The following is a 27,394-nucleotide window of genomic DNA, read 5'->3' on the forward strand; positions in this document are numbered from 1 at the left end:
ACCGAATTGAAGAGACTGGGGAAGAGGCGGTTGGCTCACAAATAGAGAAAGCTTGGAGACAGTGTGTGAGGGAGGACAGGCAAGTGATAGAGAAGGTACATGCTCAGACCAACAGTTTGAGATGTGTCTATTTTAACGCAGGGAGTATTGTGAACAAAGCAGATGAGCTTAGAGAATGTATCACTACTTGGAGCCATGATGTGGTGGCCATTACAGAGACTTGGATGGCTCAGGGACAGGAATGGTTACTTCAAGTGCCGGGTTTTAGATGTTTCAAGAAGGATAAAGAGGGAGGCCAAAGTGGTGGGGCGTGGCACTGTTGATCAGAGATAGTGTCATGCCTGCAGAAAAGGAGGACGTCATGGGAGGATTGTCTACAGAGTCTCTGTGGGTGGAGGTTAGGAACAGGAAGGGGTCAATTACTCTACTGGGTGGTTTTCATAGGCCACCCAATAGTAACAGGGATATTGAGGAGCAGATAGGGAAACAGATCCTGGAAATGAGTAATAACAACAGAGTTGTCGCAGTGGGAGATTTTAATTTCCCAAATGTCAATTGGCATCTCCCCCGAGCAAGGGGTTTAGATAGGGTGGAGTTTGTTAGGTGTGTTCAGAAAGGTTTCTTGACACAATGTGTAGATAAGCCTACAAGAGGAGAGACTGTACTTGATTTGGTATTGGGAAATGAACCTGGTCAGGTGTCAGTTCTCTCAGCAGGGCAGCATTTTAGAGATAGTGATCATAATTCTATTTCCTTTACAATAGCATTGGGAGAGATAGGAACAGACAAGTTAGAAAAGTGTTTAATTGGAGTAAGGGGAATTATGAGGCTATCAGATAGAAACTGGAAGCTTAAATTGGGAACAGATGTTCTCAGGGAAAGGTACGGAAGAAATGTGGCAAACATTCAGGGGATATTCGTGTGAAGTTCTGCATAGGTACATTCCAATGAGACAGGGAAGTTATGGTAGGGTACAGGAACCGTGGTGTACAAAGGCTGTAGTAAATCTAGTCAAGAAGAAAAGAAAAGCTTACAAAAGGTTAAAAGAGCTAGGTACTGTTAGAGATCTAGAAGATTGTCAGGCTAACAGGAAGGAGCTTAAGAAGGGGCCATGAGAAGGCCTTGGCGGGCAGGATTAAGGAAAACCCCAAGGCACTCTACAAGTATGTGAAGAGCAAGAGGATACGACGTGAAAGAATAGGACCTATCAAATGTGACAGTGGGAAAGTGTGTACGGAACCGAAGGAAATAGCAGAGGTACTTAATGAATACATTACTTCAATATTCACTACAAAAAAGGATCTTGATGATTGGTGTGATGACTTGCAGTGGACTGAAAAGCTTGAGCATGTAGATATTAAGAAAGAGGATGTGCTGGAGCTTTTGGAAAGCATCAGGTTGGATAAGAGGCCGGGACCAGATGATATGTACCCCAGGATACTGCGGGAGGCAACGGAGGAGATTGCTGAGCCTCTGGCGATGATCTTTGCATCATCGATGGGGACAGGAGAGGTTCCGGAGGATTGCGGATGTTGTTCCCTCATTCAAGAAAGGGAGTAGAGATAGCCCAGGAAATTATTGACCAGTGAGTCTTACTTCAGTGGTTGGTAAGCTGATGAAGAAGATCGTGAGAGGCAGGATTAATGAACATTTGGAGAGGTATAATATGATTAGGAATAGTCAGCATGGCTTTGTCAAGGGCTGGTCATGCCTTACGAGCCTGATTGAATTTTTTGAGCATGTGACTGAACACATTGATGAAGGGAGAGCAGTAGATGTAGTGTATATGGATTTCAGCAAGGCATTTGATAAGGTACCCCATGCAAGGCTTATTGAGAAAGTAAGGAGGCATGGGATCCAAGGGGACAATGTTTTGCGGATCCAGAACTGGCTTGCACACAGAAGGCAAAGAGTGGTTGTAGATGGGTCATATTCTGCATGGAGGTCGGTGACCAGTGGTGTGCCTCAGGGATCTGTTCTGGGACCCTTACTTTTTGTGATTTTTATAAATGAACTGGATGAGGAAGTGGAGGGGTGGGTTAGTAAGTTGCTGATGACACAAAGGTTGGGGGTGCTGTGGATAGTGTGGAGGGCTGTCAGAGGTTACAGTGGGACATTGATAGGATGCAAAACTGGGCTGAGAAGTGGCAGGTGGAGTTCAACCCAGATAAGTGTGAAGTGGTTCATTTTGGTAGGTCAAATATGATGACAGCATATAGTATTAATGGTAAGACCAAGGCAGTGTAGAGGACCTGAGGGATCTTGGGGTCAGAGTCCATAGGACATTCAAAGCAGCTGCGCAGGTTGACTATGTGGTAAAGAAGGCATACCGTTCATTTGCCTTCATCAATTGTGGAATTGAAATTAGGGGCTGAGAGGTAATGTTGCAGCTCGATAGGACCTTGGTCAGATCCACTTGGAGGATTGTGCTCAGTTCTGGTCGCCTCACTACAGAAGGATGTGGAAACCACAGAAAGGTGCAGAGGAGAATTACAAGGATGTTACCTGGATTGGGGAGCATGCCTTATGAGAATAGGTAGAATGAACTCGGCCTTTTCTCCTTGGAGCGATAGAGGATGAGAGGTGACCTGATAGAGGTGTATAAGATGATGAGAGGCATTGACTGTGTGGATAGTCAGAGGCTTTTTCCCAGGGCTGAAATGGCTGCCACAAGAGGGCATAGGTTTAACGTGCTTGGGTGTAGGTACAGAGGAGATGTCAGGGTAAGTTGTTTTTTTTTCTTTATTTTAAACGCAGAGAGTGGTGAGTGCATGGAATGGGCTGCAAGCAATGGTGGTGGAGGCTGATACGATAGGGTCTTTTCAGAGACGTTTGGATAGATACACGGAGCTTAGAAAGATAGAGGGCTATGGGTAACCCTAGTAATTTCAAAGGTAGCTACATGTTTGGCACAACTTTGTGGGCCGAAGGGCCTGCATTGTGCTGTAGGTTTTCTATGTTTCCTTTCTCCCCAGAGGGAGGTTACAATCTGGAACACAGTCTGAACGGGTGGTGCAGGCTGGTATTTAAAGACCATCTGGATGAGCATTTGAATCACCAAGGCAGGGTAGGAGACAGACCAAGTGCTGAGTTAGTGGGGACAGATTCTCAATGGTCACTATGGACATGCAGAAACCACTGACAGTGAAAGTGCAATGGGAACCTGAAACACAGAACTTCAGGATGGTCATACCTAAAACATTCAGTACCCAGTATGATGGGATTGTTGTACAAAGGTATTAATGGTCAAATACTGAACCAACCCCCTCAAAAGGCTACCAAAATGCTGCCATTCCCTATGCACCAGTAACAATAGTTTTCTATGGGAATTTGGTGAAGTACTATGGGTGATATTAGGAGAGATGGCTGACAGCTTGGTCACAGTGGGAGGGTGCAAATGTCTTCTCAGAGGATAAGGGGTTCAGTGGAACAAGCTCACAGCTGAGAATGAAGGTGACAAACCCCACTGCAGTGGAGGACTGCTCTGGTCAGGGTTGTACGGGATAGAAACAGACCCTCTGGCCCATCACATTTATGTTCCCCATCATACACAGCTATACTAATCCCACTTTCCTGCATTAGTTTCATATCCCTCTGGGTCTTGCTCACTGAAGCCCCTGTGCATTTGCCTCTAATATTGTTACACAGTTCCCTGTATGTGGCATCACAGGCAGACAGGGTTGTGTGTTCTACTTGCCTTGACAATCAAAGAACTGTCTCTCATTAGAGTAGGACAAAACTGTTTAAAGAGAGATTTAAAGGGGATCTGAGGGGTAAATATTTCACACAGAGAATAGCTGGTATCTAAATCAGTACCAGAAGAGGTGTGGGGGAGGGGGGCAGAAACTCCTCAGGAACCTGTGTACATCCTGCCATGATTTAACCTCCCAAAACAGAGTCACTGGTTTATACAGAAATGAAACAGTCCCTTCAGTACAACTCATCCCCGCCGACCAAGTTGTCGACCTGAACTCGGCCCATCTGCCTGCATTAGGCCCGTATCCCTCTCAACCTTTCCCATCCATGTGACTGTGCAAATATGTTTTAAATATTGTACCTGAGGCAGAGAGCCGGTGCAGTGAGGCGCTGACAGACACTCACTGTTCCGCGGGCAGGAAAGGGAGAGGCCGAAACCCCAACAAGTCGAGACCGACTCCACCATCCCGGACTTACCGCCCACCCCGGACCGTTCCCCAGGAAACGACGTCGCTGAAGGTGGGGCTTTGTGACGTCAGCGCGTCACGGGGCAACAATCACAACGTGTCACGTGACAATGACACGGCAGCCGGGGAGGCGGGGCAGAGGGAGCTGTCAATCAGCAGAGCGGCTGAAAAACTTGTCACCATTATAAACAGAATGGGGAGAGCGGGAGATTTCCAGGGACGTGACCCACTCCCCCATTCCCTGGAATTGAGTGTGTTATACACAGTAATATTCATATTGTAATTTAGCTCTTCGATCTTATAAATATGTCATGTTTGTATTTTCTATATTTTTGTGTGGATAATCTTTTTATAATTTTGGATAAAATATGTTGGAACTAGATCATGAAAAAAGAGCGTCACGGAAAAATATTGTCAAAGCCAAAATTTTATCCAAAGTAAGTTGTTATCACACTGCGCATATGTCACCATATTGTTCAAAGTTCAAATTAAAATTTATTCTCACAGTCCATACATGTCATCCCAGACAACCCTGAGAATCTTGTTCTGCGGGCAATCTTAACAAATCTATAGAACAGTAACTGTGAACTGTAAATATGAGGAACTATAAACAAATTGTGTAAATGCAGAGAAATAAATAGCAATAAATTACAAGCATGAAATAACGATATAACAGTGGTGACATGAGTGTTTTGTTCAAGACACTGATGGTTGAGGGGTAGTAACTGTTCTTGAACCTGGTGGGGCGAGTCCTGAGGTACCTGTACCTTCTACCTGATGGTAACAGTGAGAAAAGATCGTTGCCTGGGTGGTGAGGATCTTTGCTGATGGACACTGCTTTCCTACGGCAATGTTTCATGTAGATGTGCTCAGTGGTTGTGAGGGTTTTACCCGTGATATACTGGGCCGACTCCACTACCCTTTGCAGGATTTCCCACTCAAAGGCATTGGTGTTCCTATACCAGGCCGTAATGCAGCCAGTCAGCACACCTTCCACCACACATTTATATAAGTTTGCCAAGGTTTTCAATGACATGCTGAACATCCGCAGAGTCCTGAGGAAGTAGAGCGCTGTTGTGCTTTCTTCACAATTATATTTATGCGATGGGTCCAGGACAGATCCTCTGAGTGAGTGACACACATGCATTTAAAGTTACTGACCCTCTCCACCTCTGATCGTCCTTTGATTACTAGCTCATGGACCTTTGGTTTCTCCCTCCTGAAGTCTATAATCCGTCCCTTGGTCTTACTGACATTGAGTGAGGGGTCGTTGTTATTACACCACTCAGCAAAGTTTTCAATCTCCCTCTCGTTTGCTGATTCATCACCACCTTTGATTGTCGTGTAATCAGCAAACTTGTATATGGTGTTGGAGCTGTACTCAGTTACACAGTCATAGGTGTAAAGTGAGTAGAGCTGGGGGCTAAGCACACTTCATTGTGGTGCTCCTGTGCTGATAGAGATTGTGGAGAAGCTGTTTTTGCTAATCTGAACTGACTTGGATCTGCAACTGAGGAAATCCAGGATCCAATTGCACAAGGGGGTATTGAGGCCCAGGTCTGGGAGTTTACTGATCAGTTTTGAGGGGATGACAGTGTTATGTGCTGATCTGTAATCAATAAAGGGCATCCAGATGTTTGCATCTTTGCTGTCCAGATGTTCCATAGTTGTGTGAAGAGACAACGAGACAGCATCTGCTGTTGCTTCGGTAGGTGAATTGGAGAGGATCCAAGTCACCATTCAGACAAGAGCTGATATGCTTCAACACCAGCCTCTCAAAACACTTCATCACTGTGGATGTAAGTGCCACTGGGCAATAGTCATTTAAACAGGTTACCACGCTCCTGTTGGGCACCGATATGATTGAAACTTCCTTGAAGTAGGTGGGTTCCACACACTGCCAGATCGAGAGGTTGAAGGTATCCGTGAATACACCAGCCAGCTGGTCAGCACAGGTCTTCAGTACTCGGCCAGGTACTCCATCCAGACCGGATGCTTTCCTTGGATTCACTCCCTTGAAGGCAGCCTGCACGTCATCTTCAGATACTGAGACCAAATGACCATCGGGAGACACGGGCGTGCACGATGGTTCCTCCCTCTTCTGGTGGACAAAGTGAGCATAGAAGGCATTGAACTCGTCTGGAACCGAAGCTCTGCTGTCTCCTTTGTCACATGATTTACCTTTGTAGGAGGTTTTGACATATAAACCCTGCCGTGGCTGTCAAGCATCCCTCTTTTATTCCAGTCTAGTCCGGAATCTCCACGTTGCCTGAGAGATCATTTCTGGAGATCAAACCTGCACTTCTTATAGCATTCCAGATCTCCAGACTTGAATGCCTCTGACCTGGAACTCAGCAGGTTCCGGATCTCATTGCTCATCCAGGCCTACTGATTTGGGAAAACCCTGAATGATTTTATGGGGACACACGACTCCACAGCTGTTTTAGTAAAGTCTGTAGTGACCCCGGTGTCGTTCTTCAGGTCCTGAGATGAGTTCACGAACATGGCTCAGCCTGCTGACTCAAGGCAATCCTGTAACCGTTCCTCAGCCTCCCAACACCACCCCTCAGTTATCTTGATCTCTGGAGCCTTGTTCCTTAGGCTCTGTCTGTGTGCAGGTAGGAGGAGTACAGCCAAATGATCCTACTTAATGAAATGTGGTCTTGGGAGAAAACGATAGACATTCCTTATTGTAGTGTAGCAGTGGTCTCCTGTGTTGGGACCTCTGACGCAACAGGTTACTACTTTCAGATTCATTTTCTTTCAGGTATTTACAGGAAAATGAAGACAGTGGAATTTATGAAAACTATAAACAGCAAAGACTGACAGACAACCAATGTGCAAAAGAAGACAGATCATGCAAATACTAAAACATAAATATTACTGTGCAATTCAGTTGTGGAGTACTTGAAAGTGGGTCTGCAGGTTATGGAATCAGTTCAGTGAAGATACCTACGCCATTTGAAGAGCATGACTGGTGTAGGGTAATAACTCTTCCTGAACCTGGTGGTATGGGACCTAAGGCTCCTGTACGTCCTTCCCGATGGCAGCAGTGGAAGAGAGCATGAGGTGGCTGAAGGATGTTGTTGATGATGGATGCAGCTTTCTTGTAGAAGTGCTGCTTGTAAATGTACTGAATGATGGGGAGGGCTTTGCCTGTGATGAACTGGGATGCATCCACCAGTTAGAAACATGGAAAACCTGCAGCACAATACAGGCCCTTCGGCCCACGATGCCGTGCCAAACCTCTACCTATTTTAGAAATTACCTGGCATTCCCCAGAGCCCTTTGTTTTTCTAAGCTCCAAGTACCTATCTCGGAGTCTGTGAAAATACTCTATTGTATCCGCCTCCACTACCTTTGCCGGTAGCCTATTCCACGCACTCACCACGCTCTGGTAAAAAAAATTACACCTGACATCTCCACAAATTTCATGTAGACATTTTCCTTTCCATTCCTGATCATTGTGCTTCCATATCAGGCCATGATGAAACCAGTCAGGTCACTCTCCACTCTGCATCTATATCTGTCAAAGTTTGAGATGTCACGCTGATTACACACAGGTAGAGTCACTGCCCTGCCTGCTTTATAGTGACACTTACTGCTAGTCCCAGGACAGACCCTCTGAAATGATAATGCTCAGAAATTTAATGTTGCTGACTCTCTCCACCTCCAGTCCCCTGATGATGACTGGCTCATGGATCTCCGGTTTCCTGCCCCTGTGGTCAGTGATCAGCTCTTTGGTTTTGCTGATATTGAGTGAGAGGTTGTCGTTGTGGCACCATTCAACCAGATCCTCCATCTCCCTCCTGAGGGCAAATTTGTCACCACCTTTGATTCATCCAACAACAGTGGTGTCATCTGCAAACTTAAATATGGCATTGGGGTTGTACATAGGCACACAATCACAGGTATAAAGTGAGTAGAGTCGTGGGCCAAGCACAACCTTGTGGTGCACCAGTGCTGATGGTGATTGTGGAGGAGATGTTGTTGACTCTGAATGCAAAGTCTTCACCGTGCAGGGAAATAGAAATTACAACTGAGGAAGAAGATTACATTAAAATCAGCAAAATATAAGAATGAAAATTAGTTACTTTTCTCACAGAAATGTGAAAACAGGGGGCCCACTTGTCCATGCTGACATTTGTCAGTCCGCAAGGAGTATTGTGAGCAATGCTGGGCCCTTCATCCAAGGAATGATGTGTTTGCATCGGAGAGGGTCCGGAGCAGGTTGACATGAATGACCCCAGGAATGAAAAGGTTAACACATTAGGAGCATTTGATGGCTCTGGGCCTGTACTTGCTGGAGTTCATAAGAATGAGAAGAGAGTGACATTATAACCACTTGAGTGAACGTGGAGTGGATGTTTCCTGTGGTGGGTTAGTCCAGCACCAGATGGCACAACCTCAGAATAGAAGGATGTCTCTTCAGGAAAGAGATAAGAAGACATTTCTTTAGCCAGAGGGTCATGTACAAGTTCACACCCTCCCTCCCCCACAATATCCCAGCTGTCAGACCTGTGTCCACACCTGTATCTACCCCTTTGTAGACTCCTCACCGCTCTTCACAGCTCAGTTCCCATCAGTGTTTGTGATCAGCAAGTTCAGAAATCACGGTCAGCTCTCATTTTCCCCAACCCCCTGTGATAGAGCGGCTTTTCAAACGTGTCCTGGACATCTCGGTTCAGTGCGTCCCCGGGACCCCTTGTCCACAGTTGGTGTTACAGCTTCAACCACTGAAATGTGTTTGTTAAACCTGGAGTCACTTTCACCAGACTCTGTTGACCTTGCCTGATGGTTTTGTCAGTTGGCAAAAAATTCCTGCTTTTCTACAGCTCCAAATGATTTCTTGGTACAAGTGGTGAACACTCAGGTCTGGAATTTCCTGTTTTCTGCTTTTGCTTCAGACTACAGAATCTGCAGTTTTTATTGTAATTATTTACTTCTCTTCTATTTACTTATTTTTCTCCGATTTGGAGCAAAGGAGTTACTCAAAGTGCTCTTCCCTCCAGACACAGACTGGTTTTGAACCCTGTCGTTGTTTCCATCTCCTATCGTGTCTGGATTTTAGTCTCTGATACTCCAGCACTTGGGTCCTGACCGTCCTCACCCAGGTCTGCCGTCACTGACGAAGTTTATTGATATGGTTCATATAGGCCTCAGTCAGGCCATTTGGCAATTTGGATCCAGAATTGGCTTTGCAATAGGAGACAGAGTGATGGCAGAGAGTAGTTTTGTGATCAGATGCTGGTGACAAGTGTTGTTCCACATGGATCTGTTCTGGGACCCTTGCTGTTTGTGACACAACTGAGTGATTTGGGAGTGGATGTAGGAACCGTGAGCAGTAAGTTCACACTGACTGTGAGATGATGGAGTTATTGCTGGTGTGGATGGTCATCTTTGGCTAAAGTGTGACATCGATGTGTTGATGAAATGAGCCGAGACCAAAACAAATAGATCAGTTGGTGTGAGAATCGGGATTTCCCATCAAACAATCCCAAAACTCCCATGGGGGAGATCAGAGGGATAATGTGTGTCAACACTACAACAGTCTCATGAAGAGAAAGCGACAACCCTTTCCTCTTCCAGGTTAGTGGCTTTTAAAAGAGTCTTTTGTTGTGTTTGCTGCTGAGGCCAGGCTGAGGCTCGCTTCCGGCGGATGCGACGAGCCAACTGAATGTCTTTGGGCACAAGGGTGACTCGCTTGGTGTGGAAGGTTCAAAGAGCCCGACCAGGTAAGCCTCGTTAATCTCCTCCAGGCCTTTGATGGCCAAGCTCTGGAAGCATAGATCGGTTTTGAAGTCCTGCCTGATCTTCTGCACCAGATGCTGGAAGGGAAGTTTGCGGATGAGCAGCTCGGTGGATTTCTAGTAGCATTGGTTCCCTGTCAGAGTCACAGTGATGGGCCGATAGCTCCCCAAGAATACCCACACAGACACCCAGGGATATTCAGTGCTCCTTTACACTTATCAATTATTTACAGAGTCACAGTGATGGGCCTGTAGTGCCCCAACAATACGTACACAGACACCCAAGAATATTCGGTGCTCCTTTACATTTATCAATTATTTTACTGATATGGTGCTTCCATGTCAGCTTATAATCCAGCCACATGCCAGAAAATCTTACCACTGACACTTATTCAAGAGTTTGACCATATAATTTCAAATCAATTGCTATTGAGGAAGATATGGATGAATAAAGAGGTCTATTGATCATCTTTGTAAAACACAAAATGTATCTTAGCTACTGAAAGCTTTAAACCCTGTCTATATTCCCACTGTTTGACCTTATTAATCACTAATCACATTCTATATACAATTGAATTGAATTTTCTACCTCTGATCCATAAATCTGCATCATCTGCAAAAAGTCATTTCCCCATCCCAGTACCTATCTCAGAAAAAATATCACTAATCATAATATTACACAATAAACAATAAAGGGCTACAAATACTGTCTTATGGGGTCCCATTCTCCACCACATAGAAGCCCAAATATACCTTACGTATCCTTAACTGCCTGGAGCATACAAATAAAAAACTCAGAAAAAAATAATGTAGCCTTCTTCTCACTCCACATTTCTATAATTTAATCCTTTCATAACATATCATATGTTTTTTTCAATACAAAAATACTGCAATTACATCTTCTTTATTTAGATGTGCTTTCCCAATATCATCTTCCAAACATAAAACCGAATCCAATGTCATTCTACACTTTCAAAATCCACGCTGATAAAATGCTCCATCACCTCTCTTTTCCAAAATATAATTCAACAACTCTATTACCATACGTTCTGTAAGTTTACCGAAATGAGATGGGATGTTAATGATATTGGTCTATAATTAGAAGGATCCTGTGGGGATTTCCAGGTTTCAGAACAGGTACTACCATTTTCTATGAGGAGGAAATATGGTCTAAACTCCAAATATGATTCCAAATTGTTAATATTATCTCAAGAGTTGTAAGCTATATGTTTAAACATACAATCCTACAGCCATCTGACTTGCACTGTTAATAGCTTTCTTACATTCACACAGATAAACTCTACGTAACTAATACTATCATTGTTACAGCTGGCTTTCAACACATCAGTGTATTCACTTAAAAGCTGATCTCGACATCATTTAGGCTCTTCACTTAAATTATCTTGATTGTGACTTGCAGCAAATGACAAAGCCAGTAACTCAACCTTCTCTATTTCAGTAGAGGGGGTACATTCAGATTGGAGGATCGTGACAAGTGGTGTCCCACAAGGATCTGTTCTGCGTCCTCTACTTTTCCTGATTTTTATTGACGACCTGGATGTGGGGGTAGAAGGGTGGGTTGGCAAGTTTGCAGATGACACAAATGTTGGTGGTGTAGTAGACAGTGTAGAGGATTGTCAAAGATTGCAGAGAGACATTGATAGGATGCAGAAGTGGGCTGAGAAGTGGCAGATGGAGTTCAAGCCTGAGAAGTCTGAGGTGGTACACTTTGGAAGGACAAACTGCAAGGCAGAGTACGAAGTAAATGCCAGAATGCTTGGTAGTGTGGAGGAGCAGAGGGATCTGGGGGTACATGTCCACAGATTCCCTGAAAGTTGCCTCACAGGTGGATAGGGTAGTTAAGAAAGCATATGGGGTATTAGCTTTCATAAGTCCAGGGATAGAGTTTAAGAGTCACAATGTAATGATGCAGCTCTATGTAACACTGGTTAGGCCACACTTGGAGTACTGTGTCCAGTTCTGGTTGCCTCACTATAGGAAGGATGTGGAAGCATTGGAAAGGGTACAGAGGAGATTTACCAGGATGCTGCCTGGTTTAGAGAGTATGCATTATGATCAGAGATTAAGGGAGCTAGGGCTTTACTCTTTGGAGAGAAGGAGGATGAGAGGAGACATGATAGAGGTGTACAAGATAATAAGAGGAATAGATTGAGTGGATAGCCAGTGCCTCTTCCCCAAGGCACCACTGCTCAATATAAGAGGACATGGCTTTAAGGTAAGGGGTTGGAAGTTCAAGGGGGATATTGGGAAGGTTTTTTACTCAGAGAGTGTTTGGTGCATGGAATGCACTGCCTGAGTCAGTGGTGGAGGCAGATACACTAGTAAGGTTTAAGGGACTACTAGACAGGTATATGGAGGAATTTAAGGTGGGGGCTTATATGGGAGGCAGGGTTTGAAGGTCGGCACAACATTGTGGGCCGAAGGGCCCGTACTGTGCTGTACTGTTCTATGTTCTAACAATCACCTTCTTTAATCAATACTGGAATGTTATTAACCCGATGAACTCCACCCCCCGATTTTCTGAATCATTCCCCAAACACCTCCAAGTTTAGTATCCTGTCCAATACTATCACAAGATGACCTCCAGTAAACCTCTTTCACAACCTTCACCACTTTCCTCACCACAGCTTGTACCCTTTCATACTTAATAAGGTCACTCAGAGAGTGATAATTCTCAACCCTCCCAAACACCTTATTTCTCTCCCTAATTCCCTCTGCACACTCCCCCATCCACCAAGGTGCAGTCTTCCTCCTATTAATGTCATTTTTAACAGGCATCACTTCCATCACAGTTTGATGAATAATGTGACATAACCATTCATTGCAGAAACCCATATCATCCTCAACATTCTCCCAGTTTGCTTCATCAAAATTACACCTCCTAAAAACAGTCCCTGCACCCTATATAACTCCAAACCTAAGCTTATAAATATAGGAAAATAATCACTCCCCATTGTCTCCTCACCCATAACATCTCATTCAGTCACTCCAGCCAGAATGTTTGAAACAGGAGTTAAATTTACAGCAGTTTTCAGATGATTAGAAACATTACATTTCATACTCCTCCCATCATTAAAGCTCACAAGATTGGAAATACCTAAACATTCTTCTATAATCAAACAGTTCCATGAATGACCCCACAGTGAACTGTGCACAAAATTCCCCAACCATACAACCCTTAGTGATCTAGAGTGACATATGCTTTCCAACAAATCAATCAAAAGCTCTCCACAAGAGTTTTACCACTTTAGTACCCCTACCTGTTGAATCAAATGCTTCTGCTACAAACACCTCATACACTTCATTCACATCCACAACTCTGTGTCCTGCCCCTTCCCATATTAAACGTGCAACACCACCCCCTCTATCACCTAACCTATCATGCCATTTTACAATATAATTTCCTGTAAAGGAAATGCCGTAACAGCCCGGTTTCATATTGGGCCGATTTGATGAATCAGAAATAAACTTCCTAATGTCTTGACCATCAAATTTCTCTCATTCCACTGCAATATTCTTAATCCCATTCTGTACCTGCACAAAGAGACTGAAATACAGATACCCCACCCATCAGAGCTTCTTTTACAGTTTCCCACATAACACCAGTTATACCTAGATACCTTTCAGCAGCTTTCACAATAATTTTAATTTTCTCAGTATGTCTGGATGACTGAACAGTACAATTCACCACATCTTTTATAAAAATCACAAACTTCATTTCATTGACTAGTAAAGTATCTTTATTAATGGACCTGTGATGTGACACATAGCCGCTGACTTCATATTCTATCTGACTGGTTATACTTGATCAACATTTGGTTTAACTTTGTTGCAAGGCCTCTGTTTAAGACACACCTAACTGTACTTTAACCTGTTCAACCAGCTGCTTTCTTAAGTACTGTACATGGTAACATCCTTGTAACATGGTGTGAGCTGAATTATCTGCAGTTTAATGTGAAAAAGACAAAGGAGCTGGTGGTAGACCTGAGGAGAGTTAAGGTACCGGTGACCCCTGTTTCCATCCAGGGGGTCAGTGTGGACATGGTGGAGGATTACAAATATCTAGGGATACGAATTGACAATAAACTGGACTGGTTAAAGAACACTGAGGCTGTCTACAAGAAGGGACAGAGCCATCTCTATTTCCTGAGAAGACTGAGGTTGTTTAACATCTGCCAGATGATGCTGAGGATGTTCTACAAGTCTGTGGTGGCCAGTGCTATCATGTTTGCTGTTGTGTGCTGGGGCAGCAGGCTGAGTGTAGCAGACACCAACAGAATCAACAAACTCATTTGTAACACCAGTGACGTTGTGGGGATGGAACTGGACTCTCTCACGGTGGTGTCTGAAAGGAGGATGCTGTCTAAGTTGCATGCCATCTTGGATAATGTCTCCCATCCACTACATAATGTACTGGGTGGGCACAGGAGTACATTCAGCCAGAGACTCATTCCACCGAGATGCAACACTGAGCATCATATGAAGTCATTCCTGCCTGCGGCCATCAAACTTTACAACTCCTCCCATGGAGGGTCAGACACCCTGAGCCAATAGGCTGGTCCTGGACTTATTTCATAACTTACTGGCATAATTTACATATTACTATTAAACTATTTATGGTTCTATTACTATTATTTATGGTGCAACTGTAATGAAAACCAATTTCCCTCGGGATCAATGAAGTATGACTATGACTATGACTAGACTGCACTATGTTCTCCTCTACAATTACACCAGTCAAACTTTACACCTTCACAATCTTCATATTAAGTTTCCCACAACACTAACTACACCTTAGTTTCCCAGGAGATACTGCCACAACATGCCCAAATCTCTGACATTGTGACATCTAAGCGGAGGTGGAATATGCGCTCGTGCATTATAACTAACATACTCCAGACTAACTTTACTTGAAAGCTTCACCTCATCAAAATATATCAATGCAGTTAAACTGTCCATGTTTTCTCCATTTCAAACTACTTGTAATCTCTGCAACACACACAAAAAATGCTGGTGAACGCAGCAGGCCAGGCAGCATCTATAGGAAGAGGTACAGTCGACGTCTCGGGCGAGTCTTGACGAAGGGTCTCGGTCCGAAACGTCGACTGCAACTCTTTCTATAGACGCTGCCTGACCTGCTGCGTTCACCAGCACTTTTGTGTGTGTGTTGCTTGAATTTGCAGTATCTGCAGATATCCTCGTGTTTGCACTTGTAATCTATTTACATTCTTAATCTCTTTATCGAAATCTCCACCAGAACACCTGTCCTAACACCCCGATACCTGTATTTTCATTAGGCAACACAGATACCATCTTTTTTTAACCAAATAAAGTCTTCAAATGTAATGCCTTCTCACAGTTTCTTATCTTAACGATTAGCACATCACCTCCCCTTAAGGTGTGAGCACAATCTATATTCCCTAAAATAGTTATCAAATTTAGTTAATTTCAAATGAGAAAACGTGCAGATGCTGGAAATCCAAGCTACACAAATGAAATGCCGGAGGAACTGAGGACTGATGAATGGTCTCGGTCTGAAATGTCGACTGAACTCTTTTCTATAGATGCTGTTGAATTCCTCCAGCATTTTGTGTATTGCTGCAGTTAATTTAATGGGATTGGTAAAATAAATCTGTTTCGGGTAAAATTTAAACAGTACCTCGAAGTCTTCTTTCCTTTTTTTAGTATCCTCTCAAATCTCTTGAAATGATTGCAATATTGTTTTCCTTTTTCCGTTTTGCATATCTAGATCCAACTTCATTCCAACCTCTTACCGCACTCACCCGGACTCTTTATTTCCGGTTCCTTTTCCAGACACTCTTCGCCCCCCACCCCCAACCTGAACTTACTTTATTTCCCATCATCCCCGTACATTCACAGCCAGCGCCACCAACGCTACTGAGCCAATCAGCAACTCGCACCGTTTTCAGGTATTTTGCTGTCAATCAGGTCTAGGGGCGGAGCAACGAAACGAATGCTCACGTGTTGTAATGACGTCACAAATCAATCGCACCTTCTCCCCGCCCCCAAATTCATTTTCTGAGCGTCTGTTCAGAGGGTCCAGTGTTGCGGGAGGGGCAGGGTGGCTTTAAACCCGGCGTTACACATTCCATGGCATCGTTCTCTCCAAAGTGTTTCAGCTGTTCCTTTGCCTGTCTTCTCCACACAGTCAACCAGACAAACTGAGAGAGTCGGCACGAGTGCTGGGAAAGTGCGGGAGTTCATATCTCACGGCAGCAGTCTCTGTATAATGTTTCGGAGTGACGGATTCGGTCATTGAGTGTAACGTCAAACGGCCTTGAGATACAGACGTCGTGAGGGAAAAGTGAAAACAAAATGATGAATGTCTCTTGTTCTCGGGAAACACTCCATCTTTGGGCTATTTGCACACTAGATTGTCCCATATTATAATCCCGTCTTCATTTGAAGCAGGAAAACGGTCTCCTCGTTGGCGAAATGAACCTTGGTCTCCCGCGTGACAGGCGGGGATACTAACCATTGAACTAGCGAGGAATAAACAAGAGTATGGAACCTATCACACGGATGTCAGTGTGTAGGAGAACTCAGAGAGTCACTCTGATGTTTGTTTGCTGAGTGTAGAGCTGGTGCATTTTACCCATCCGCTCCTCACTTTGTGACTGGACGGGTCTCAGGATTCATTAGCGATTCAGTCACTTACTGTGTTTAAGGACTGGGCAAAGGAGGGGATCCCATTAACGTCTAACTGCGTGTTGTTTGAACGGATATTTATAATCAGGATTTGTTTCCCTTTTACTGATACGTGAAGCAGGAAACCATTTGTAGCCCTTCGAACCTCTCGGGTCGATTCTCCCTTCAGTCGGATTCCAGGTGCTGTGTTTCTCCGGTCTGTCGGAACGTCGCGACATCCAGTGGTCGGAATAGGAACTGCAACAGAGTGAGGAACGATCCCTCAGAAAACAGCTCAGACGCTGATAATCGAGTAACAGAATCTGATAGCACCAGAGACCATTCAGTAACCGAATCTGGTTTGCATCATGGGGAGATGGTGGTATAGCTGCTTCCCAAGCAGTTGACACGGTTTCCATTCCCGGCCATTGCAGGTTGTACACTTTCAGGCTAAAAAAAAGCCCTCGCCAAGCGCCATGAACGCAGAACTCTAATTCCTGAGCAATTTGTTCTGAGTGAAATTCACTCTAATGGATCTGATGAATTCCTCATGTACGATGGTGGTGGTCCCTCATGTAGGATGATCGAGGACCCCAAACTGAATGAGAAATACAGCATTAGACCCGGGAAGTCGGTTAGTTCCACGGACTCCGCTGTAGGAAACACACACTTTCTGGTCAAATCGAACATACATTTTCCTGACCAAAGACATGACCTGCCCCAGATATTCTCTCGTTCCCTCTTTCATCCGGCAGAAAGTACAAAAGCTTGAAAGCACGCGTCACAGTCTCAGGGATAGTTTTAGTCCCACTGTTGTGTCTATTGAATGGTTTCCCATAAGGTAGGATGGACGTTTGACCTCACAATCCACCTCGGTACGAAGCTGCACCTTATTATTTACCTGCGCCGTGCTTTCTCTGTCGCTGTTACACTTTATTCTGCATTTTGTTATTGCTTCACCTTGTTCTCTCCCAATACAGTGTGTAAACGTTTGATCTCTCTGAACAGTGAGAATGAGAAGCTTTTAACTGTATTTCGGTACCGTATGTGACTGAAACTCGTAGAACAGATTCAATTCCCCCTGAGCCCGTTGCGGCAGCAGTAGCGAGCGCCGGCCTCCGGACAGCGCAGAGTTTCCCAGCTGGTAATGAAACACAGCAGAAAAACAAGAGCTGAGATCACAGAGGGGGAGCAGTGAGAGAGGGTTTCACTAACTCCCGTCGAAGGGAAGATTCAAACTCCTTCAGAGTACGCAGCCCCATTAACATCAATGGATCTGGCGTTGAGAGGGTGAAAGTTCCCCGGCATACACATCAGCGAGGATCTCACGAAGTCTGTAAATACCGGCTGCGTGGTGAAAAAGGCACAGCAGCGCCTCTTTCACCCCAGACGGTTGAAGAAATTTGGTATGGGTCCCCAAATCCTAAGGACTTTCTACAGGCACAGAATTGAGAGCACCGTGACTGGCTGCATCACTGCCTGGTATGGGAACTGTACTTCCCTCAATCGCAGGACTCTGCAGAGAGTGGTGCGGACAGCCCAGCGCATCTGTAGATGTGAACCTCCCACTATTCAGGACATTTACAGAGACAGGTTTGTAAAAATGGTCCGAAGGATTGTTGAGGATCCGAGTGACCCGAATCTCAAACTGTTTCTGCTGCTACCATCCGGGAAACAGTACCGCAGCATAAAAGCCAGGACCAACAGGCTCCGGGACGGCTTCTTCCACCAGGCCATCAGACTGATTAATTCAAGTTGATAGAATCGTATTTCTGTCATATTGACTGTAATAAATATAGTAATATCTATTACATATTTACTATAAATTGCACATTGCACATTTAAACGGAGACGTAACGTAAATATTTTTACTCCTCATGTATGTGAAGGACGTAATTACTAAAGTCAATTCAATCCAATCCAATTCCATGGAAGAGATTTCGTCGTGCACTAGTCGAATCACAAACGAGAAAATGTGCAGCAGATGCTGGAAATCCAAGCAACACACACAAAAGGCTGGAGGAACTCAGTAGGCTAGGCTGCTTCATGACCTTGAAGAAGGGTTTCGGCCTGAAACACCGACTGTGTACTTTATTCCATAGATGCTGCTGAACATTTTCTCGGTTACAAGAGAGAGAAAAAAAATACCGGAACACTAGCGTCCCTGGGTGGGCTCGAACCACCAACCTTTCGGTTAACAGCCGAACGCGCTCACCGATTGCGCCACAGAGACAAGAATTAAGCAACTACGAATAAATGAAGAATTTCAATTGAAATGCGGTTTCCTCTCTAGATGTATGATGTGACACATTGGTGATTCAAAACATGAGGATTAATATCTGCTGCCGCCAACAGAGAATATAGCAGAGGATGGTTTCGATCCATCGACCTCTGGGTTATGGGCCCAGCACGCTTCCGCTGCGCCACTCTGCTACAGGGATTATTAAGAATTGTAGAACTGTGAATGTTGCGCGATGTTTTGTGTGAATGTATGTATGTGTTTATGCCTGTGTCTGTAAATGTCTCGGTCTGGTTCTCTGTCTGTATATGCCTGTGTCTGTACATGTCATGGTCTGGGTCCGTGCCAGTATAGGTCTGGGTCCGTTCCGTCTCTTTCTCGTATACAAACTCAAACGTACTTCATTTCTTTTGTTCATTCCCTGATTTTCCTCTTTCTCTTTTTCTCCACCTTTCTTTCTTGCTTCCCCACTTTCTGTCCCACCTGGTTATTATCTCCGTGCCTTTTGTGTTCTATCCCGTCTTGCACCTCGTTCCCGATATTTCACCCGCGAAATGTGTTTTACTTCACTTAATTGTCTAGACGGACAATTCATCCCACTGTTAAGCTCATTTTTAATAAATAGGACGTTTTCAGACGAGGTGCCATTAACTTCCTAATCCTGTCCTGATGATTGAATGAATGTCGGAGTTCCTTCAGTGTTGAACCCCCAGTTCACCTTGTGAAGCGGAACTCGCGACATTAATGTACTGCAAGCACTCACCTCAAACGCAGCAATTCCTCCACCTGGATTAACTGTTGGTGTCATGTTCAGACCATCACGGCCGGACCAGTGAGTGACAGATGGGGAGATGTGGAGTATCGCTGATGCTTCGCACCTCCCTGCCACGCGGGGCGGGTTTTCCATTTCACCACCACAGCTTTGTAACTGAAACAGTAAGGGTCGGCTTTTAACTCTCCACGTGGGACGGTGTGAAGACAGGCAGGCAATTGCTTATCCCCTGGCCTGCTGAGTTACTCCAGCATTTTGTGTGTGTTGCTCGGAATTTCAACATCTGGGATTTCCCACCGTTTTTTAAAATTCACAGTCACCAACCTGTAGATGCCGGGGGTTGAATTCCTTGCCTGTCCATCGCCTCCCCTGGTGCTCCTCCTCCGTTTCCTTTCTTCCATGGCCTTCTGTCCTCTCCTATCAGACTCCCTCTTTTCCAGTCCTGTATCTCTTCCGTAAAACAACTTCCCAACTGTTTGCTCCACCCAGCCCCTCCCGGTTTCAGCACTCACTTGGCTTCATCCTTTCCTTTCCCTACATTTTAATTCTACCACTCATCTTTTTATCGCTCCAGTCCTGCTGAAGGATATCGGCCTGAAACGTCGACTGTTCTCCTTTCCATAGATGCTGCCTGTTCCTCCAGCATTTTGTGTGTGTTGATCCGTGTCTTCTATCTCACTTGGCAAACCGCTGAATCTGCTTCCTCATAACATCTCCCCAAATCTTTGATTAGATTAGATTATGAGGATACTCCGTCCTCGTTTATTGTCATTTAGTAATGCCTGCATTAAGAAATGATGCAATGTTCCTCCAGTATGATATCACAGAAATACAAGACAGACCAAGACCAAAACTGACAAAAAGACGCATAATTATAACATACATGTATAGTTACAACAGTGCAAAGCAATACCGTAATTTGATACAGAGCAGGCCATGGGCACGGTTAAAAAAAATGTCTCAGAGTCCCGATAGCCCCATCATCTCACGCAGATGGTAGAAGGATGAAAATCTCTACCTGCCATGAACCTCCAGCGCCGCAAGCTTGCCGATGCAGCATCCTGGAAGCATTCGATTACAGCCGATTCTGAGTCCGTCCAAAAACTTCGAGCCTCCGACACCGAGCACCGGGCACCATCTCTGCCGAGAGCTTCGACCCTGGCCCCAGCCGCCAAGCAACAGGCAACGCTGAGGATTTGGGGCCTTCCCCTCTGGAGATTCTGGATCGCACAGTCGAGCGGCAGCGAAACAGACATGTCAGAAGTTTCACCAGATGTTCCTCTGTGTTTCTCACGTCCGCCTCCATCAAATCAGGATTGTGCACGGCACCCTACTTGACAGATTACAGATATTCATTCCGGAGTGGCCACTGCGTGCTGCGTCGTGCAGCCATCTTCTCTGCTTTTTAAGTAGATATTCTGAGAAATGTTCTTATGTTGTAAAAATAAAATTCGGATTGATTAATTCAATAAAAGCTATTAACACGTACCAATACCAGCCACAGAAAATGTAATTAAAGTACTTTTTTTTGATTTACGAAACTGACCCTTTCCCTCCCAGAGGCAGACTCTTGATATGAGTTGTTTCTCTGGTCTGGGAATGAGTTCCCAAATATTAAATTGAAATTATATCTGCTGGTGAATCTCACACCCACACAAACAACACACACAGAGACAAACATACACACACAGACACACACCAGAGGCGCGCGCGCGCGCACACACACACACACACACACACACGCGCACATTTACGCTGGAAAACTGAAAGTCTAAATGTGACAAAACAGAGGGATATAAAAAAAAACAGGTCTGGAAATACCTCAGAGGACCTGTCTAAATATTCGTTGCATGCGGACATCAATAAATACGCGACGGTCATAACCTCCTGGCAGCGTGTTATGCCTTTGAAGAGACGGTGCTGCGGAAGACAACAACGTAAGAAGCAGTGGAATTTTTTTTAGGTAGTTGAGCTGTCACTGAAGCAGCGTTATAGGAGTTAGTTGACAAACTCAGCTCACGAAATTAAATGAAAGAAGTGAGAAGGGAATCTATGCCAAAAGCCAAGTGAGAGCGCAGTGCGGATGGTGAGGGACGAGGGAGCAGCAGCGAGGGAAGGATGAAGGGGGAAATATAACTTCCTCAGTGTTATCATTTCAGATTCTCTCTCCTGGGCCCGGCACATACCTCCTGTTACAAAGAAGGCACGGCAGTGCTCTACATGTCATCTAAACACTTGACAGACTTCAACAGATGTGTGGTGGAGATTATATTGACTGGTGGCAAGAGGACCTGACATGGAACCGCCAGTGTCCTTGTACGGAAAAGCCCAGAAAGCGTAATGGATAGAGTCCAGTCCAGCACAGTTATGCCCCTCCCCACCGCTGAGCGCATCTACACGGAATAGAGGGCCGCGGCCATGCAGGTCATACTCTCTTCACACAGCTCCATCAGGAAGGAGGTAACACATCAACAGGTCCATCAACCCGCAACCATCAGACTCCTGAAGAAGAATGGATAGCTTCATTTACCCAGCACTGAACTGTACCAACAACCCATAGACTCAGTTTCAAGTCTGTTCATGTTCTCGACATTTATTGATTATTTATTTATTATTAATATTTCGTTTGTTCTTTATTGTATTTGCATAGTTTATAGTCTTTTGCACATTGCTCGTTTGCTGTCTTTCTTGAGTGCGGTCTTTCATTGATTCTATTGTGTTTCATTGTATTTACAGTGGATGCTCATGTGGTTACGAGTATATACTTCGGTAATAAATTTCGTTTAATCTTTCAACTTTGTACCTTAGGGAGATGAATCCATTTGGTGAGATGCGGATGCTGTTTCACACTGTTGGGCAGGAGGTGAAAAGATTGGCGTAGACCCACAGCTTTATTCTCTGGAACAGGATTGTAGCAGAGGACTGCACCGAACGGAATGCATTATCTACGGAAATAGAAGACAGGAATCTGTGGCATTCATTGCTGAGGAAGCCAAGTAATTTGTACATTAAAAACGGACGGCTCTGGTGGTAAAGTTACTGGGTCTATTTAAAGCGGACGTAGGTAAGTTCTTAAATATTAAGAGTGTCACACATTATGGAAAGACGGCAGGAGAATAGGGTTGGGAGGGATAATAAATCAGCCACGATCGAATGGAGGAGCAGACTCCATGGGCCCAGTCACATAACACTGCTCCTGTGTCTGATGCTGTTATTGACTGATAGCATTGATTCTGAGATACTGCATTCATGCGGATCATTGTGTCCAATTGTTCAAAGAAGATTTAAACAAATTTATCAACTGCAGTAATGAAACTGAATTAACATTACTTCGAGGTAAACTGTGCACTGAACCTCTGCACTATACCAGAAACTGACAGTTACAGATTGAACCTCAACGCTCTCAGTTTGTGCCAGAGACTGATGGATACAGAATGAAGCCCACACTCTCACACTGTACCAGAGATTGACAGGTACAGAATGAACCCCACACTCTAACACTGTACCAGAGACTGACAGGTACAGAATGAACCCCACACTCTAACACTGTACCAGACAGTGAGAGGTACAGAGTGAAGCCCACACTCTCACATTGTACCAGAGACTGACAGGTACAGAATGAACCCCACACTCCCACACTGTACCAGAGACTGACGGGTTCAAAATGAACTCCACACTCTCACAATGTACCAGAGACTGACTGATACAGAATGAATCCCACACTCTCACACTGTACCAGAGACTGACAGGTACAGAATGAACCCCCAGTCTCATTTGCACCAGAGACTGACAGGTACAGAATGAACCCCCAGTCTCACCTACACCAGAGATTGACAGGTACGAAATGAAACCCACACTCTCACACTGTACAGAGACTAATGTGTACAAATGTTTTTGACCTGCCTGTTTTGTGAAACATACTCAAATTTACTGATAAATCCTGCACCATGCCTACTTGTTACCTCTTGAATAAATCCACGCATCACGTGATCGTGACTCGTCTCTGCCTTTCTAAAATGAGATTACACTGTACCTGTGTCCTCTCAAATTGAATGCGAACATTGTATTTACCTCCTCACTCCCAACTCAAGCTGCAAGTCAGCATTTGGGGAATCCTGCACAAGGACACCTAACTTCATTTGTACCTAATGTCTGAATTTTCTCCTTATTGAAAAATCAGTTGACAAGAAAATAATTTATTTGTAAAATAATGCTTAATAATGGACTCCAACATCATGTTAAACACTGAAATCAGGCCATATGGTTGTTGCCCCCTTCCATTCTTCGAAAGGTGGAGAGAGAGTTTCAATTTTCCACTTTCCGGAAATATTTCTGAATCTAGTGATTCTTGAAAAGATGCACCATCTGTTCAGCTACGTCTTTCATATCTCTGCAATGAAGTCCATCCGGCACAGATGAATCCGCTTCCCAAGCGCGTCAGCCTGTTCAGTTATGGGAGGCGACGGGACGACACAAAGTGACTGGGGCGCCGAGGCGAGGAATAGGTGGATACGCGGGACAAAATTGTTCAAAAGACTTTGGAATGTATCGCCCCATGATTAACTCGGTTGTGTGATACAGATACAGATACGGTGTCTCTGGCCATGGAGAACAACGACCTGCTCCTTCTTTCTGCAGAAAGTGACATCAATAGCCAGCGGTGGAATGAGAATGATGTGCTTACATATTTTGACAGTTTTGAGGATTTCGCCCTCTTCGATAGACTGGGACACGAGTGTGCACCTTGATAGACCAGGGACGAGGGACGCATGATGCTTTAATCATGCAAAGAATGCAAACAACACTTAAAGGGAAAATTAGGAGAGGAAAGGAAAGTATAAGTTTGCTTTGGCAGACAACTGGAAGGAGAATCCCAAGGGATTCTACAGATATATTAAGAGCAAAAGGATAGCGAGGAAACAACATTGGCCTTCACGATGGTCAGCGTGGTCATCTGTAAATGGAACCAAAGGAGATTAGGGAGAACTTAAAAGAATATTGTTTTACTTTAATTTTCTCAGGAAACGGACGCACGACCTATATAACTAAGGTAAAACATTAGTGAGGTTATGGGCATTACTCTGATTGCAAAAGAGGGGGCAAATTGGGGTGTAAATACTTCATGGCCTCGTAAGGTATCCCTTTGTCCTTGTTGAAGGTTAGTGCAGAAATAGCAGGGGCGATTCTCATTTCGGTCTGGCACATAAATACCTCTGCAAACCAGGGATTGTTTGCTGGACTGTTCCGTTCCCTTCCTGCCTGAAACCTTCGCCTGCATCCTCGTCAGTATCCCCATCAAGTTCAACCGCTGGAGTGAGAGTGGAGCATTGCCACGCCAAGAGAAGAAACTATCTATCGTTGAGTTCGGAACTGTCTCTTTGTGTCCACGTGTTTAGTGTCCGTGTTCTGTGTCCGTGCTCCCTTTCTGCTGCCGTACCTAGATACAATATGTGACAAAAGCTTCTCTTTCATACTATTCATAGACATCATATCATTACACAGTTCCTTGAGAGAGAACAAGGAAAATAAATAATAAAATGCAGAATAAAGTGCAACAGCGACAGAGAAAGCACAGTGCGGGTAAACAATAAGGTGGAGTGTCATAACGGGGTAGATTGTGAGGTCAAGCGTCCACCTTTTTTCACAAGGAAACCATTCAATAGACAGAACAGCGAGATTGAAATTATCCTTCAGAATGTGGTATGTGTTTCCTTTTTCGTGATCATTCTGCTGGAGTCTAATTGGTTTCCTTCCACAAAAATTATCATGGTGTTTAAGAAGAGAACTGAACAAGGATTAAGTATGATCGCACTGGATGGTGCAGCAGACTCGGCGCCGAATGACTGTGGCCATCAGACACTATCTGTGTCGCACTGCTCAATTGTGATATGCAGGAAGGTTTGGACCTGAACACTTCTGCATTTTAAGTGGGGATGTAGCTCAGTGGAAGAGCGCATGCTTTGCATGTATGAGGTCCCGGGTTCGATCCCCGGCATCTCCACGCTGGTGAGCATTGAATTTTGAACATTGCAAAACTCAAACCCAATCGTCAGGTTTGCAGTCAGCACAATGATGCGTTGAGTCTCAACGTGGACAAGACTAAAGAGATGATTCATTAGGCCAGGGGACCGCTCATTACTGCAAATAAACGGCTCCTCCAGAGAGAGAGAGAGAGTGGACCACCAAACCAGCGCTCTGAACGCCACAAAGAACAGCAAGAAAGAGCACCGGTGTGTCCACTTCCTGGCTTCAGTGATACTTCCCCAACCCCTCTTCAATCTGTTTTTATTTCACAGGAGCATCATTGAGCGAGCTCTAACCACTTGCTAAACCGTCTGGTACGAGAATCGCAAGACATCCGACGGCAGGACTCTACAGAGGAGAGAGAGGACTGCTGACAGCAGCTCACTTTCACATTCAGGCCCAGTGATTTGCGGACTATTGAAAACTGACGGAATTCTGACCTTCATTCGATCATATGGACGGATTGGGAGGTGAACGAGACTCGGGATTGGACAAAATAAATCCTGGAGTGTGGGTGTATTCTCCGCTGCACCTCAGACTGCGGTCGCAGCTCGTTATGTCGGAGATTGACCGAAATAGCATCCACAAATGCAGGAGAAATTCAGCGGGCCAGGCGGCATCTCCACAGGAAACACCGACTGTTCACTGCTCCCCAGAGATGCTGTCTGACCTGGTGATTTGCTCCGGCATTCTGTGCTTGGGATTTCCAGCACCTGTGTTTATACCCTAAATAACAGCCCGCTGACAGAGAGAAGGAAGGCAAGGAGACACAGAGGGAGATAACCAGCGTGTCTGACTGCAGGGCCGTAGGAATAGGGCCAGAATGATAATGAAAATCAGATCCGTTGCTGAAATGTCGGGTCGAGATATCCGGCTGGGTCGGAGTACAGAGACCGGATAATAACCGGATGGGGCAGGAAGTGATGAACAGGGAAAGGAGGACGGGGAGGAAGGTAAAAGCGTGAGAGAGACACGAGAGAAATTAGACAGGGAAAATAATCCAACAAACAAAACAATAGATAATCGGGGGAAAGCGTCAAAATTAACAAATAGAAAGACAGGAGAGGAACAGAGATATTTACCTATCAGCAGAATAGCGCAGCGGGAATGTGCTGGTCCCGTTATCCAGAGGCCGACACATCGAAACCACCGTCTGCTATTCTTCAACAAAATTTTTTTTTACCGCAAATCGCCGTCACGTCACCTGTGTACACAACACACATTTAACTTAAAAAGAAAAACTTGTACTTCTAACTGAAATTTCCGTCCACTCACTTCATCACTTTCTGAGATTTGTTGAGAACTTCGCGGGTAAAACGACAATTGCTGTTGTGCTCAGTGTTTGTCCAACACATCTGGTTCTCCGCTGCATGAAGCTGTGTCTAGTATTGAACAGATTGAACAGAAAATACTGGAAACACTCATCACCTCAAGAAACATTTGTGAGTGATGAAACGGGATCAACCTTTTTGATCGTGACACTTAATTAGAAATGATGAGAGAAGAAGATAGTTTTCTGTGCCAAAGAAGGTGAGACGATGGGTGGGAAGTGAAACGGGGGACATCTCTGATAGGGCGACACCAATACACGATGACGGTAAGACAAATAGGAAAGAGAAAAACTGGTCTAAAATGGCAGAAGAACGACGGTCAGAAATGTCATTTCATAAAGAAGGAAGTGATGTGGCTGAGTGATTCCAGACCGATGCGTTTGTGTGACAAGTGCTGAGAAACAGGTACATCTCACGGCGATCGCCGGGAATCGAACCCGGGTGAG

The 27,394-nt window shown here is 44.8% G+C and overlaps 3 non-coding genes across 3 annotated transcripts; 1 reads left to right on the forward strand and 2 right to left on the reverse strand.

Moving 5' to 3' along the window:
- Positions 1-18,741: 18,741 nt before the first annotated feature.
- On the reverse strand, positions 18,742-18,815 carry trnan-guu (transfer RNA asparagine (anticodon GUU)). The gene has a single exon. It is a non-coding gene; the product is annotated as a tRNA-Asn (tRNA).
- A 128-nt stretch (positions 18,816-18,943) lies between these two features.
- Positions 18,944-19,015, reverse strand: trnam-cau (transfer RNA methionine (anticodon CAU)). Its single transcript has one exon. It is a non-coding gene; the product is annotated as a tRNA-Met (tRNA).
- Positions 19,016-25,522: 6,507 nt separating this feature from the next.
- Positions 25,523-25,594, forward strand: trnaa-ugc (transfer RNA alanine (anticodon UGC)). The gene has a single exon. It is a non-coding gene; the product is annotated as a tRNA-Ala (tRNA).
- Positions 25,595-27,394: the final 1,800 nt, after the last annotated feature.

This window comes from Mobula birostris, chromosome 28 (assembly GCF_030028105.1).
Source record: "Mobula birostris isolate sMobBir1 chromosome 28, sMobBir1.hap1, whole genome shotgun sequence".
NCBI classification, from domain to species: Eukaryota; Metazoa; Chordata; class Chondrichthyes; order Myliobatiformes; family Myliobatidae; genus Mobula; species Mobula birostris.